A 13,964-nucleotide genomic window follows, 5' to 3' on the forward strand; every position below is an offset into this window, starting at 1 on the left:
TGTCAGTTTTTCTACTTAAACTACTTCAAAATAAGATTCAGTTTAATCCTAGAAAATGTTTTGGTAAGTAAATGGCCATAAATAACAGTATTTTGATCCCAGGTTTTTAAATTCCAACAGATTTCTAGTTGAGTTTAAATATTTATTTTAGGAAGACATCTACACTTTTCCATCATTTAAAACGTTTATCAAATCAACTGCATGTTGTCCCAAGAGCTAACAATGATTATTGTTAAAGGGGGGGGGGGGGGGGAGGGAAGGGGATAAAAAGAAAAAAGGCATTTTTAATAGCATTTTTCAACTGTCTTCAATCCCTGAATTTGTGCATTAGTCTGCTAGATTGAGTTGAGGATGTTGTGATTCTAGCTACAGTACAAAGTATTTGATCTGAATACTGATATGACAGTCTGCCTTGCAGCATGCTAATTCTTCGATTGAGTTTAAGAAACACATTTTGTGTCCCACAAAAATAAAAATAAGATTATCCACTGCTAGTCACGCAGACTCCGATTTCTTTCTGTTCTTATGCATTTTGCTCTCATCCTTATGAGCGCAGTTGTTTTGTTTTTCATTAAGAGCTCAGATATTTAGTTTGATAACTTTGCATGTGCAAAGTTCCCAAGTGCAGCGATGGGCTCACTGTGCACTGAAGTTTGTATCTGTGTTGTTCTGAAGATGTCTTTGAACTAATAGTTTTTATATGCAGATGGCCAAAATCATGCATGTGCATTGTGGCTGTAGATCTAGATCTGTAGATTAGGAACACAGCTGTCTTTTATCTTTGAATTCAAGACTGGCACCTACATGTCCTTTTGCTCTGCTTTGGGCCTTCTTTCCACACTGAGCTGCTCGTACTCCTAAATATGAATAATTAATAAGGCTTGTTGTTGTTTTGTTTTGTTTTTTTTTTTTTCAATCTAAAGATTCCTTTTCCATTTCTTCTGCATCTGTTTTTCTCACTGGGAGTGATGAATCAGACGTGACAGCAGGAATGATTGTTAGAGGTTAGCAGGACGGTTAGAGCTAATGCAATGAGCTGAGATAATGTCAGGCTGCACCAGTTACGGCCTTCTGAACAGACTGTTTTGTATGGGTAACTATTTCACTTGTGAATGACGATTTAGTGAAGCTAGAAGAAAGCAGTAAGTTGAGGAGCAAATAGAATGACCTGTCAATTAAACAGGTAGAATGGCAGACTGCTAATATAGGCTGAAATGAGGACTGCAAATTCTTTGCAACTCATCTGCAGCTTTCAGAAACTTTGAGGCGTTCATCTTCTGAACCTCAATCCTCTGACAGATGAGGGCCATCTTAAAGAAAATAAGCTCACTAATTTCATGAAAATATTTTTAGTAATAGATAGCACAATGGCTGTGAGCAGTAACACAATCTTCATACCATTTTTTACAAGTTGATCTCACTGCAGTCCTTTTAAGGTGTTATGATGATAATACTGTTGTGACATTGCTTGGGTGATGAATGAACTGTTGCTCTTGTATTCTTGTTTAAATCCATGTACTTTTTTTTTTTTTTTTTTTTTTTGTAAGTCATGCAGTTGAGTTTTCCACACTTGTATTAAATCTCTACTGATTGTTGCTCTTAACGATTTCTGTGACTGGAAAGAATCTGAAGAAATCTATATTAGCAAGAAGGCAAAAAAAGAGGTATGCTTTAAGAAGGAAGGCTTGTATTAGGAGTGTAATCATTACTGTTCAACACGTTCATAGCTTGCAGCTTATTAAGTCCCCAGCCACCCAGAGTGATGGCTGATGATAGAGCCCTGTGATAGTCTGTTACTTAGCCAGGGCTAAACCTCTGGGGAGTCTCATGGATCGCTAGCCTATTTCACAGTCTAGATTCTGATGACATAGGTGAATGAAACATGAAGAACTTGTGTGCCATTGGTATCAATGGTCAATAAATCTGGTCTGTAACTTGCTGCTGTAACATCAGATTTCAACCACACTGTTGGTAGACCACAGCTCGACTGTAGTGTTCCTGTTTCCATCACTTGTTGTCTACAGTTTCCTATTTTTTGGTATGGTATCTTCAGTCGTGAAGATATCCTACCCAGCCTAAAAACAGCAACAAAAAAAATAATTGCAATGGATCTCAGCTGTACAGAGCATTAAACTTAGTTCTCTTATGACTTTGCAGCTTTTGAGTTAAAAGACTTTTTTCTTACCTTTAGGGGATACCACGCATGAATTCGTGATACCTGAGAGATTTCTTAAACCCCTGGAGTAAAGAACTCCGCCAGTATTTATGTAAAGGTAAAGACTGTCTTTAAGAGAGACGATTTCTGCAGTAGTGACTATGGACTGTGAAATGAATTGAATGTGACTTCTACCTTTCTCCATGGATGTCACATTTCTTCGATCTTTTTTTTTTTTTTTTTTTTTTGAGTTCTTACAAATCCCATTTACTGCAAGATTTATCACAGAAATTTGTAATGCATTTTTTCTTGTCTATCCTTTAAAAGAAGGAAGGGGAAAATTTGTCTCAGATGTGAAGTCATGACATGTAATGTGTTAATGAGAGGTAATCAGAAATAAACTTTCATCACTTCAGGAGTTTTGGTGGGGTGTTTATTACAAGTAGCTATTGATGCTTTGACTGTGTGAATTTCTATTTGTATACAGGTGGAATTAATGGTGGATTTCAAGTTGAGATTAACCCATCACGGTAAATTGCTTCTCCAGTTTTGAAGTGGATTGTTTGGTTTTTTTTCTGTTTTTTTGCTGTTTTTAAACTATTCCAAATCTAAATAAAATTGCTATAAAGTAGCTTCATTTCCTATCAACAATAAATCTCAGAGATATCCAGGCTGGAATGTGAGATACAACCAGTGAGGTTACTTTAAGTTTCATGTTCATCTGCATAGAGTAAGATCTTATAGCTCTGTTTCCTGCTGATATAAGTAGAGGTTGTCACTTCAGTGGAATTTCTCTACTTGATGCCAACACAATCAAATTTTTCTATTCAACTCTAAATATGTTTCACTGACATAGAAAAACATTTGGTGCAATTTTACTTCAAAGAAAGAAAATACAAATACTTTGAGAACAAAGCCAAACACAATGCTTTTCCTATCACTCCCTTCTCATATAAATAAACGATCAATCTCTCCTCAAGTACAAGTGCCTAAGGGCTTTTATAAGATCATTCTGTAGCTGTTGCTTTTCGTTTTATATTAGCAGGTGTACTGGGCTGTTGTCAAAGACATGCTGACATTACTTCAAAAATCAGAAGTAATACAACTGTTAGTGCATGCAGCAAAAGTGATAGTGTCCTAGAATCAGTAATCAAGGCAGAAGGATAAATATTAGTATCAAGTGTTTGTGAGCTCTAATCGTATTTGAAAATGAAATGAACCTAACCAGTGTGCTGATGTGAGATTTAGGAGATTCTTCCAGACATGCTGTATGGTCTCCAGTTGTTTCTCCAGGTAATTTAAGAGGCTCTCTCTTGTTTGATAAAGCACAAGTGCTGAGGCTGTACGCATGTATGGGAAATAATGTTTTCCAGCGATGACCCATAGAGACTCTTCAGCTGTTTTTGCCCTTTCACCATCCCTGTTGCTTTTGTCATCATCTCCTCATTATATTGAAAGCATGGGATTCCCTTCATATCTCAATTTCTTAGCTGTGAAGGTTGCTTCACCACTACATTTATTGCTATGGATTTTCAGCTGCTGTATCTACACTAAGGAGTCTAAAGCAATATTGACAATGTGAGAGACCCTAGGGAAGGTAAGATCACTAAGAAACTGAGGTGGTTGCAGCAATGGTACTTGTCTCTGGTGTTCTGTACCATCTGCGAGCAACACTGATGTGGTAAAAATGTCTCTGTCATGGTCTGGAACATCACCTAGAGCTTTTCTTCAATGAAATTTACTTACAGGCTTTGTCTTCCAGTTTTCGTGACAGCAACTATCAATCAAAGTCACTTGCTCTTGATTATCTGTGTACCCTTTGAATAGACTAGAGAAATCTTTAATTGCTATTAAACACTTGCCAAGAGTGGACGTAAGGGGAAAAAAAATCTGTCAATCATGGGGCAAGTTTGGTGTAGACAGTGAATTATAATGAGAGGAAATTTGAGAGAAGCAAATAAAATAATGAATTGGAAAAGCAGAAGTAATTCACAGGAGAAAGGGTTTGACTGAAGAGTAAAATTAATTATTTTTATTATTAATTGATTTTATTAATTTTTATGTTCCCTTCTGTCTTGTGATCTAGTGTCCCAGCCTGTAAATTACACTGGTTGCAAAGAGAGGATATTTCGGTTTACTTCATTTTGGGGCTTTTTGGTTACAAACAGATGGACATGGCTTTTTATCTTTGATTTTCTTTACTGCTCTTTCCTCCTTTTTCTTCTTAGATTGGAGCGTCTTAGGCTGGATTGTTTTGGTAATAAGCCTAAGCTGGTTGCAATTCTACCTTTTTTTGCCTTTTTTTTTTTTTCCAATAACTTATTTACTTATTCTAAGAAAACTAAAGAGATGATCAGAAAATACCTGAAGCCTGGTATTTAAGGTTCTCATTTAGACTGTACTTTCTTTTCTAGGGAATGTATCAATTCAGTGAGTTGTATTTCACAAACAGAAATTAGATTTTTGACCTTTATTTCTTCTTTGCGTTTTCCATGTCTTTAAATGTGTCTTTTATCTCAGATTGGATCAAGAGATGCTCAAAAGGAATGGAAAAATAAAAGCTATAGGGGAAAAAGCAAAACGCAGAGTAAGATATTAACTGATCAGCTGATTCCTTGAGTGCTGCTGCCATACCATCACTTAGAAGTTATAAATAGAAGGTTACTACTGTGTGCTACAGGGAGCTAAGTTATGCGACTTGGACAGAAAGGTATCAGATGTAATGAGTGCCAACTTGAGAGCTATTTGAGACTTTGCAATTTGGAGTGAAAGCAAATTCTCAGTTGTAAAGGAGCTCCATAAACATAACTCACTGAAATGAGAGGGTGATAAAAGAACTTTTCATTCTTTTTTTTTTCCCCCCCAGGATAAATTACACTGAAATCTACAGGAATGTTCTTTTCTAGTTTGAGAGTAAGTGGGCTTCTACAATAAACATTTCTGTAACATACAGCTATTTTAGCCCAGACAGCTCAATTAAGGTTGTGCAGTAAAATGCAACTTCTGTGCACTTTGTGAGCACTTAATGTGACTGAAAGCCTGTTAGCAAGAAATCTCACAGAAAATAGGTCCTGTCGAGTGTTTAAGGAAATTGAATTGGCATATATTTAACTCACAGGTCTGAAAAGCAAGAGATTTCTGGCTGCTGAGTAATTTAATTATATTGTCATATTTGACTTTTCCTGTTTGAGCCTCCTTTATTCATTATTTTTAATACATTGAGAGCTGTGCAAAGTGGGATGGGAGCTACTCATGCAAGATGATAAAAGTGGAAAATATAAAATTAAGCCTGACAGCATTTTTCTCATTTCATAGTTATCCATAAAAATCCAGTCTTCTCATGTAAGCAATGGGCTAATAGTTGTGAGCCATGTGTTCACTGGAAAATACACGTTTTTTTCTACTTTCCTCTTTAAAGAGAGTCTCTGCTGACAGAGAAAACAATATCCAGTTTGTATCCTTTGTACAGTTCTTATCTAAACAATAATTCAATTATCTTTAGCATACTTTTAACTAATGATTCTTTGTTCTATTAAACTTGTGCTGGTGTCCTACAGTTGCAGTCCAAGAATCCCTGGCTGGTTATAGCTCACTATGGTAATGAATGTCATTTCTGGTTTGCTCTTGCTGAGTTGTGTCCCACCTTGGACATCCTGCTCTCAAAGAGGAGTTACTCATTCAGTGTGAGATACCAGTAAAAAGCAAGAATGTCATTTACTGAGCACTTAGCGGGCAGGCGTCAGTGATTTAGCTGCATCAAAACATTTGTTTTGGGATGGGAAGAGTAGCCATCTGGAGGTACCTGCTTTTATCCAATGACTCTAAGTAGAGCCTACAGGGCTTGCTTAACCTATCAGTATAACAGACAGAATGTATGTAATATAGATACGACATATATAATATACTCAAAGAAAGACATATCAAACCTCTCTGGTTACTTCTTCTCAAGACAAACTAGGGGGTTGGCCCTTCATTTGTGGAGTAAGTATTTCTAATGCGTCAGGTCGAATCTTTAAAAAATAATTATGCTGCCAATTCTCGGAGAAGGTCACTATGTGATTTTTGCATGAAGATGACAGTCATAAATCTGTACTGGATGCATGTCTGTTAGATGGGATACAGCAAATGAGGTGATTTGCTATCTTGAGAATTCCATCTTGTTTCACTAAATACACGTTTAATTTTGAAGAAAGGCGTGGGCAGGCAGGCTGCTGTTTCTACTTTAGACAAGATTTATTCTGAATGTTTTGAATGATCAAAGTTGAAATGACATTTTTGGGCATCCTTATCACCACTTTTAACTGATGATTTACTCTCAACAGTCTCTATAGTTAAATAAGGTATCTGTTATCTGTCTCCTACTCAGGACAGATTTCACATCAGTGACAATAAACAATGAGAGGACTCACTTTTGTTATGGATCAAATAACCAACTGCAGGCAGCCAATGTTACTTCTGTAATTGCCATTGTAGCATAAACACTTAAGGAACTGTATACAATGTGAGATGGATGCTCAGCAAGTACTGATGATAGTTCATGCTGGTATAGCTTGAGGATGCCAGATTCATCTTGTCACAGTGAGAAACTGCTATTTGCTTAAGGGCAGAAAGCAGACAGGAAAAAACAAAGTTTGGGAAGCTATTTTGAAACAGTAACACTTGCAAATGTATTTGAAAGTTTACTTTGTCTGATGCACAAATAATAGAAAGACAGAACATTTTGGCAAATATTATTTTTTAAAAGAAACACACCAAGTGATTATGGAAGCTCTTCTAATTTTCCTCTTTTATTTCTCAGCAAGGGAATAATCAACATTTCTGAGTAAAAGTAAATATTGAAATGCTGCAATTTTCTTTAGAAGAGCCAGTCAAATATTTACTGCTGCATATAGTGCCCTGTTTCCATTACTTGCCAGAGTATCTTGTTCACTGAATGCTTCAATTGTACATCGAGGAAGGTGATTTTTGTGTTATGTTAAGTAGTTTAAACATTGTATTTTTGAAAATAGTTGAAGGCTAATAGAAATGGATTTTAAAATGGATCAAATAAGCCAGTCTGCTGCCTGCTAGTGCCTCTGTGACTCACAAATGCTGCTGTTGTGCTAATGAGGCTTGGCTGACTTAAAATAACGGTTGTATTTCTTAACAAGAGAATAGGCACATGACCACCTTCTCTTCTCAGTGAGTTCACTTTACTGTACACATCAGGTGACAGTGTAACCTGTAACGATTTCATTGCAGTAAACTACATTTGATCTCGTTCAGCATGTTCCTGCAAAAAAGCTTGGGCAGGGCATCACTATATTTACTTGCATGTCCTACATATTTTAAAGCGTGAATAAGGCCGTATTGCTGTTGGGCAGTTAAATCCAGATGTAGGTGTTAAAGTGAGGTTAGAAATGGATGCATAATATGAGAACTTTTATGAGAAGCCCTATGGGGGATATGTGAGCTCTAAATGAGGTTAGGATGGTCACTTGCTGGTTGCTGTACTGTCTATAGCTCAATTACACAGAAGAGATATTGTTCAAAGGGGTGGGATCCTTATTTTTAGTCCCTTCACTCTAACCAGTATTTGATCTGAGAAGAGAAGCATGTGTACTGTTACTTTCATCTAGTGTAACAGTGCGAGTGAAAACAGCTTGGACCTTTCAGCCACTCAGCCTGTAGTGCTATACTGATATACAGAATCACAGATCACAGAATCACCCGGGTTGGAAGGGACCTCAAGGATCATGTAGTTCCAACCCCCCTGCCTAGCAGGGCCACCAAACATACACATTTAGATCAGGTTGCCCAGGACCCCGTCCAACCTGGCCTTGAACACGTCCAAGGACGGGGCATCCACAACCTCCCTGGGCAGCCCGTTCCAGGGCCTAACCACTCTCCTTGTAAAGAACTTCCCCCTAACATCCAACCTAAATCTTCCCTCCTTCAACTTGGATCCATTTCCCCTAGTCCTGCTATACATACACCTGAAGTAAGAACTTGGTTGCCTCAGGCTGCCTCAGCAGCCACTGAAAGGAGATAAGCACACTCCAAAATTCAGTCATGCTGTTGAAGATCTGAGCTGCTTTCTGAAAGTGTCCTTCTTTAATGATTACAGAAGTTGTGTGTAAGGTAATTGCACGCCTACCCTTGGTACCTCAGTTAAATGTGCTCATTCTGAACCTCATCTCTGCAAAGCTGATGCTGAATGATTGTCTCTTATCTAAATGCAATCTGAAAATCGATGGAAATCCACAGTATTTACTAGAATTTGATGGAGAGGCTGGGAGGTTTTTGCGGAGTAATTTTGAGATGCGGTTTAATTCTGCTGAAAATCTAGTCAAGATTGTATACCAATCTTGTAGAGATTCTATGCTGTGAGGAACATTTCCAGGCAACCATTATGGATCTTGTAGCTGAGTGTGTGTACGTGTCTACCTCTGAGAGTAAAATGCTGGTATGGATAGGTTGGAAATGAATTGTCTAGGGAGACTAATAGTAAGATGGAAGGTTGAGTGCCTAGCTGTTGACATTAACAGAGACTGTGGAATTCTGTGATGGCCAAGACATCATAACACAACTATAACCCCAATAAGTGGTGTTCAAAAAGTGTTTAGATGTTGCACTGAGGGACATGGTTTAGTGGGGAAATATTGGTGGTAGGTGTACAGTTGGACCGGATGATCTTGGAGGTCTTTTCCAACCCTGTCGATTCTATGATTCTAATTAAAAACATATTAAGTGGTACTGAAGAAGATGTAAAGAAATTGGCTTCAAGGTCTCTGACTGTGAATGGGGACTGGGCTTCTTTTACTTATACTGCTTTTAAATTTTTAATTCATGTACAACACATTGAAAGGTGAAGAATTTTCTGATTTATTTTATACAGCTCAAAGTGTGGTGGGCTAGGACCATTCTATTAGAGGAAAGAAATGGTGAAATATCATTTCCCCAGAGAGGAAATAAATAGAAATCTGGTAGTAGAAAGATGTGCAATTATTTGAGGGAAACATTAAGTACTGAGGCTTGGATAACTCTTAGAAAGCATACAGAGATGTCTGCAGAAAGTATTGTTGGATTCATTATTAGAGGAATGAGAACAATGTTCTGTATGGTACAGATGTCCCTTATCAGTGCTTACAGGGTATTTCTCAAGGTATAAATTTTTAACGGCAGCTCAAGCTGCAATAAATCTTAAAATGTAAGCAACGAGATTTGTGACTCCCTCACAACATTCCCTGTTGACCCTGCAGATTTCTTGGCAGGAAGCTGATGGAGAATTAAAGCTGCTTTAAAAATAGCACTGACTGCCCTCTCTTGCTCTCCTCCGTGGGAGACCTCTGCCAGTGGCGGTTAAGGGAAGAGGGAGAGCGGTAAGAGACTGACATACTTCTGTGCCAAACCCTTTGTGTCACTAGGGCAGAGGTTCCTGTTCATAATTTAAGGCCCTGCTAAAAGGGCTGGTAGAGCGTGAATTCTTCTGTGGTTTCAACAAAGCCTAGTAAAATCATGTTTGCACATAACCGATTTCTCTGATGTTTTTCAAAAGTATCTTTTCAAGTGAAGACATTCCTTCTACGGAAACAAACAGAGCATTCTCTGAGAGAGAGTTGTGTGTAAATATGTGCTAAGACGATGCCACATTATGAACAATTACAGATAATTGATAGTTTATACATAACCCATGTTCTGACAGAGCTATGTGGAAATGGAACAAAGCCTGTCAGGAATTAAACAGAAGCGACTGCTTCGTCACAGTAGAAAATCGAGCAAGATATGTTCAGCTCCTTGGGGTAACCTAAGATTTGAGTTGCAGAAGTATGATTGGTAGAACTGATTTTGTTTGCAAATAAATAGCTTGATCTTTTAGAAGACCGCATATATAGATGAGTTCTCAATCTAAACATTTGGCTAAGGCCAAGGCCTCAGAAGTGAGGTGGGTGTGAGTGCACCAAACACATGGTTTTCAAAGCAAATTGCATTGTTTAAATTAAGGATTTGTTATTGAATATAGTATACTTATTTTACAAATGTTGGAAGTTCCTACTATTTAATGCTTTGGTAGCTTTCTGAGTTGATGTTAAGGAGAGATCTTCATAAGAGGCAAAACACCTAGAATTCAGTTGTAAAAATGCCTCTTGTGTCAGTCATCTCCATTACTTGTTCCATTTGTCTTGAGGAGGACTAGGCATGTGTAAGCCCATCAGTTTCAAGGGATTTAGATCAACAGAACCTAAATTAGAATGGATCCCAAAGCTGTCCAACAAAGCAAGTTGTTCCAGTCAAAACTGCATATGTGTATGTACTTGAAGAATACAAAATGCTAGGGCAAGAAACAAATAATTCTTTAATGTGACCTGAATTCAAGATACCTTTTCTTCTTCTTGGAGTTGTTGAAATAAAAAACTCTGACCTCTAGGAAACCTGATTCCTTGCCCTTCTTAAAGGATGCCATCATGTTTGCAGAGGAAATGAAAGTCTGCTGCTCAGCAAGCGTGGAAAATTTGTGTTTGTTGTACTTAGATTCTCTGCTTTTGGTGGTAGAGGAAAACAATCAATACCTAAATCCAAACGTGGAAATATTAATGATTTTTGAGTCTGAATGTGAATTAACTTCACAATCTTCAGAAAGAATCTACTGCTAGTCTGCCTCCAAAAGTAAGCTGGAAAATACTTAAAGCTGTGTGTAATTGTGTAATCTTGTTAGAATAATGATTTGTGACGCAGATTCTTGCCCTACATGAGTTAGGTTACAGTTAATTTTTCAGTGAATACTTAAAAATCTATGATCAAAACCTGTTACAGATCTTAGAAAATCAAGTTGCATCCTCTGGGATTTTTTTTTGTTTGTTTGTTTTCTGTAAAAGGTAAATATTAGGAAAATATCCTCTGTAATTAAGCTAACTGAAGTTCTGTGGATGGAAAACACAAGACAGGCTTGAGCCAATGGGAAAACTAGATGCAATAAGTAGATGCAGCAGGCATTGGATTTGTTCCCCCAAGTGCAAAATGCAGCTATTAGTTGTCAGTAAGTGGAAATAGAACTTGCAGTAGGGAGTTAAAATCATCGGCTAATTCACAGGTCGCTTTATGACCAATTTCAAGGATAAATAGGATTCACAGGCTCAGAGTTGTATCCAGAATAGTGAACAACTTATTCTGAGTGCTAATTTTCAGGAGAGAAGGATACAGCAAACAGGTTCTTTATGGTAATATACTTCATGTTTTCTATAGTATACGAAACATGAGCTTCTTTATTATTTTGAATTATTGAACATCATTTAAATTCATATGGGAACAAAGACTCTTTCCCTGAGCATCTATTTATTTTCTGAATGGGCTGAACCATTTATCTTGACATGTATCAAGCTGATTGAAAAAGAACATTGAAAATAAAATCTGTGATTTCATACACCAGGATTAAAGGCAGAACAAATAATGCAGTACAATGCAATCAAAATTAGAAGGGATTTTCACCTGAGACTAGGCCAGCAGATGGCAAATACATTTCAATGTAGAGAAATGTAAGGTAATTAAAGTTGAAGTTAAGAACTAATCTGGGGAATACCTGCTAAGTGGAGCAATCATCCAGCACAGTGATCAAGAAAAAGATTTGAGGATTAATCTGGAAGAAATTGTTGAAACCACTATCCTGCTGAACAGTTTCAATAAAATAGGCAAATTACTTATTAGGCTGTACGAGCAAACTGCAAAGGTATAAGCTTAAGGAAGGGGACAGCAGACAATACTGAAGCTACTGAAATGCTTAGCATCATACTTTTTGAGGTGGGAAGGGATCGTTTGGAACCATCCAGTCCAAATCCTCTACTTCAAGCAGCGTCACTTGGAGGCACATTGGTCTGGGATCACAACCAGGAGGGTTTTGAGTATCTTCAGGGAGGGAGATCCACAACAACTTCCCTGGGCAGCCTATTCCATTGTTCAGTCAATCTTACAGTGAGATGTGACTGTTTCTTTGAATTTTTGGGGGGGACTGGATCCAAAGTTAAATATAGTCTGAAAGAGTATTTGTACTAATGTGCCACGAGTAGATCAGTTAATTGATCATACCTGACTGTTTGTGCCAGTTGCCAGGGTAAATTTGAAGGAAGCTAGAAAATTACTCATGTGCATGTTTTAAGGCACCTCTGGAAGTCTGATCATGTATGAATTTCTATTTGAGACTTTCCTTGCATGTAACTTCATAACTGTTATAAGGACTGTTCTCAAGCTTTTGCTGAGGCAACCTGAGAGGATTTTTCAATGTCTCTGTTAAGTACCTGTAACAAAATGTTCTGCAGCGTCGGGGACTGGAGGAGTTTACAATTGTCATTTGAGAGCCTCTCAGCAAAAGATTCCATCATTGCTTAAAAGTGTTGCTCCTTATTTTACCTAACTACTCAAATAGCTATTTATATTCCCAAGACATTGCCACAGGTGTATTTAAGAAAGCTTTAAAGCTTATCAGAAAATAAGGATGATTGCTGGCAGGGTAGCTGTGAAAACTTGTTCTGTCTGAAATAGTTCTACACTCTCAGTAGGTTCTCTTGTGAGAGGTGGTTGCTACCAGGTAATGGTTGTGTACTTCATTAAGCAACTTGTTAGACTTTGCCTGATCTTCAGTTGTCTCTGATTACAGAACAGCGCACTGTATCAGAGCAAACTCAACTACACAAAAAATTTTGAGAGGAAGGACAGAGCATTTCAAAGTTCTTCCAGAGGAATCATGTGCCAGAAACTGCTCAGCAGTTCTAAATGCCACTTCACTGTTGAATACAGAAGCAAGGGAAAAAGGAAAACAGAAAATAGTCTTATATAAAATAACATCTTGCTTGGCTCTGTTGATGTATCTAGCTAGTTTTGAGTTAACTCTCACAGAGGAAGCTGTCTTGCTCCAATTTACAGGAGGGAGAGGAGGTTCTTTTATTATCTATATACCCGGCGTGAGATTAAGAAGCAATGGTTCAAATGTTGGTCCGACCAGTTTATTACAAATCTTAATCAGGGGAAATGGGGAAGGGGAGGACGGACACTATTATGAATTAGGGTAATGGGGGAAGGGAAGGAGGGCGATAGAAAAGATAGAAACGAAGAAGCAAGGAGTCTTTATAGGCAGCAAGAGGGAGATAGTCACCACCATGGATCCAGCGAGGTTTGTAGTTCAGTCTTTGATCTTCAGTAGCGGTGGGTCGTCAGGCAGAGTTGTTCTGTTGACAACGACGATGACGACCATGGTGATGATGGCCCCTTTTCAATGGTTTCAAAGTAGTGAAGTCAGCTATCTTTGGAGTGACAGCTCAAATCCAAAGTGGTTGAGTCAGCTCTCCTTTGAGTGGCAGCTTCTGGCTCTGAGATCTCAGCAGAAACTCCTTTGTTCCCATCTTCCGGGCCTTGCCAGCAGATAAGAGGGAGCAGGGATGCCCATCTGCATCCTGTTTCTCACAGAACACGATGGTATCGTTCCCCAATTTTCCCACACCTAGCTGGAGCTGTTTAGTCACAGGCCAGATCTTCTGCCAGTAAACACTCCTGAGCGTTCTCATCCCCTCTTCTACAGAGCAAGCAGTTCTGGGGGAAGGGGCTTTCAAATGTTCCCAAAGCGATACCGATTGTCACACAGTTAGCACCCATTAGTTGCCTCCTCAACAAGTCACTCAGAGTCTTATCACAAGAAATACCTCAGGAAGCAAGCTTTGAGCCAAAAAAACAAAGAAGGATTCTCACAGAAGCCAAGTGTATAACTGCCCTCCATCTAAAAATCAACACAATTGATAACTGTTTTAACACTACCTGAAGGAAAGGAGAAAAATCTGCTGAGTTT

The sequence above is a fragment of the Tetrao urogallus genome (genome assembly GCF_951394365.1).
Source record: "Tetrao urogallus genome assembly, chromosome: 4".
Taxonomy (NCBI): Eukaryota; Metazoa; Chordata; class Aves; order Galliformes; family Phasianidae; genus Tetrao; species Tetrao urogallus.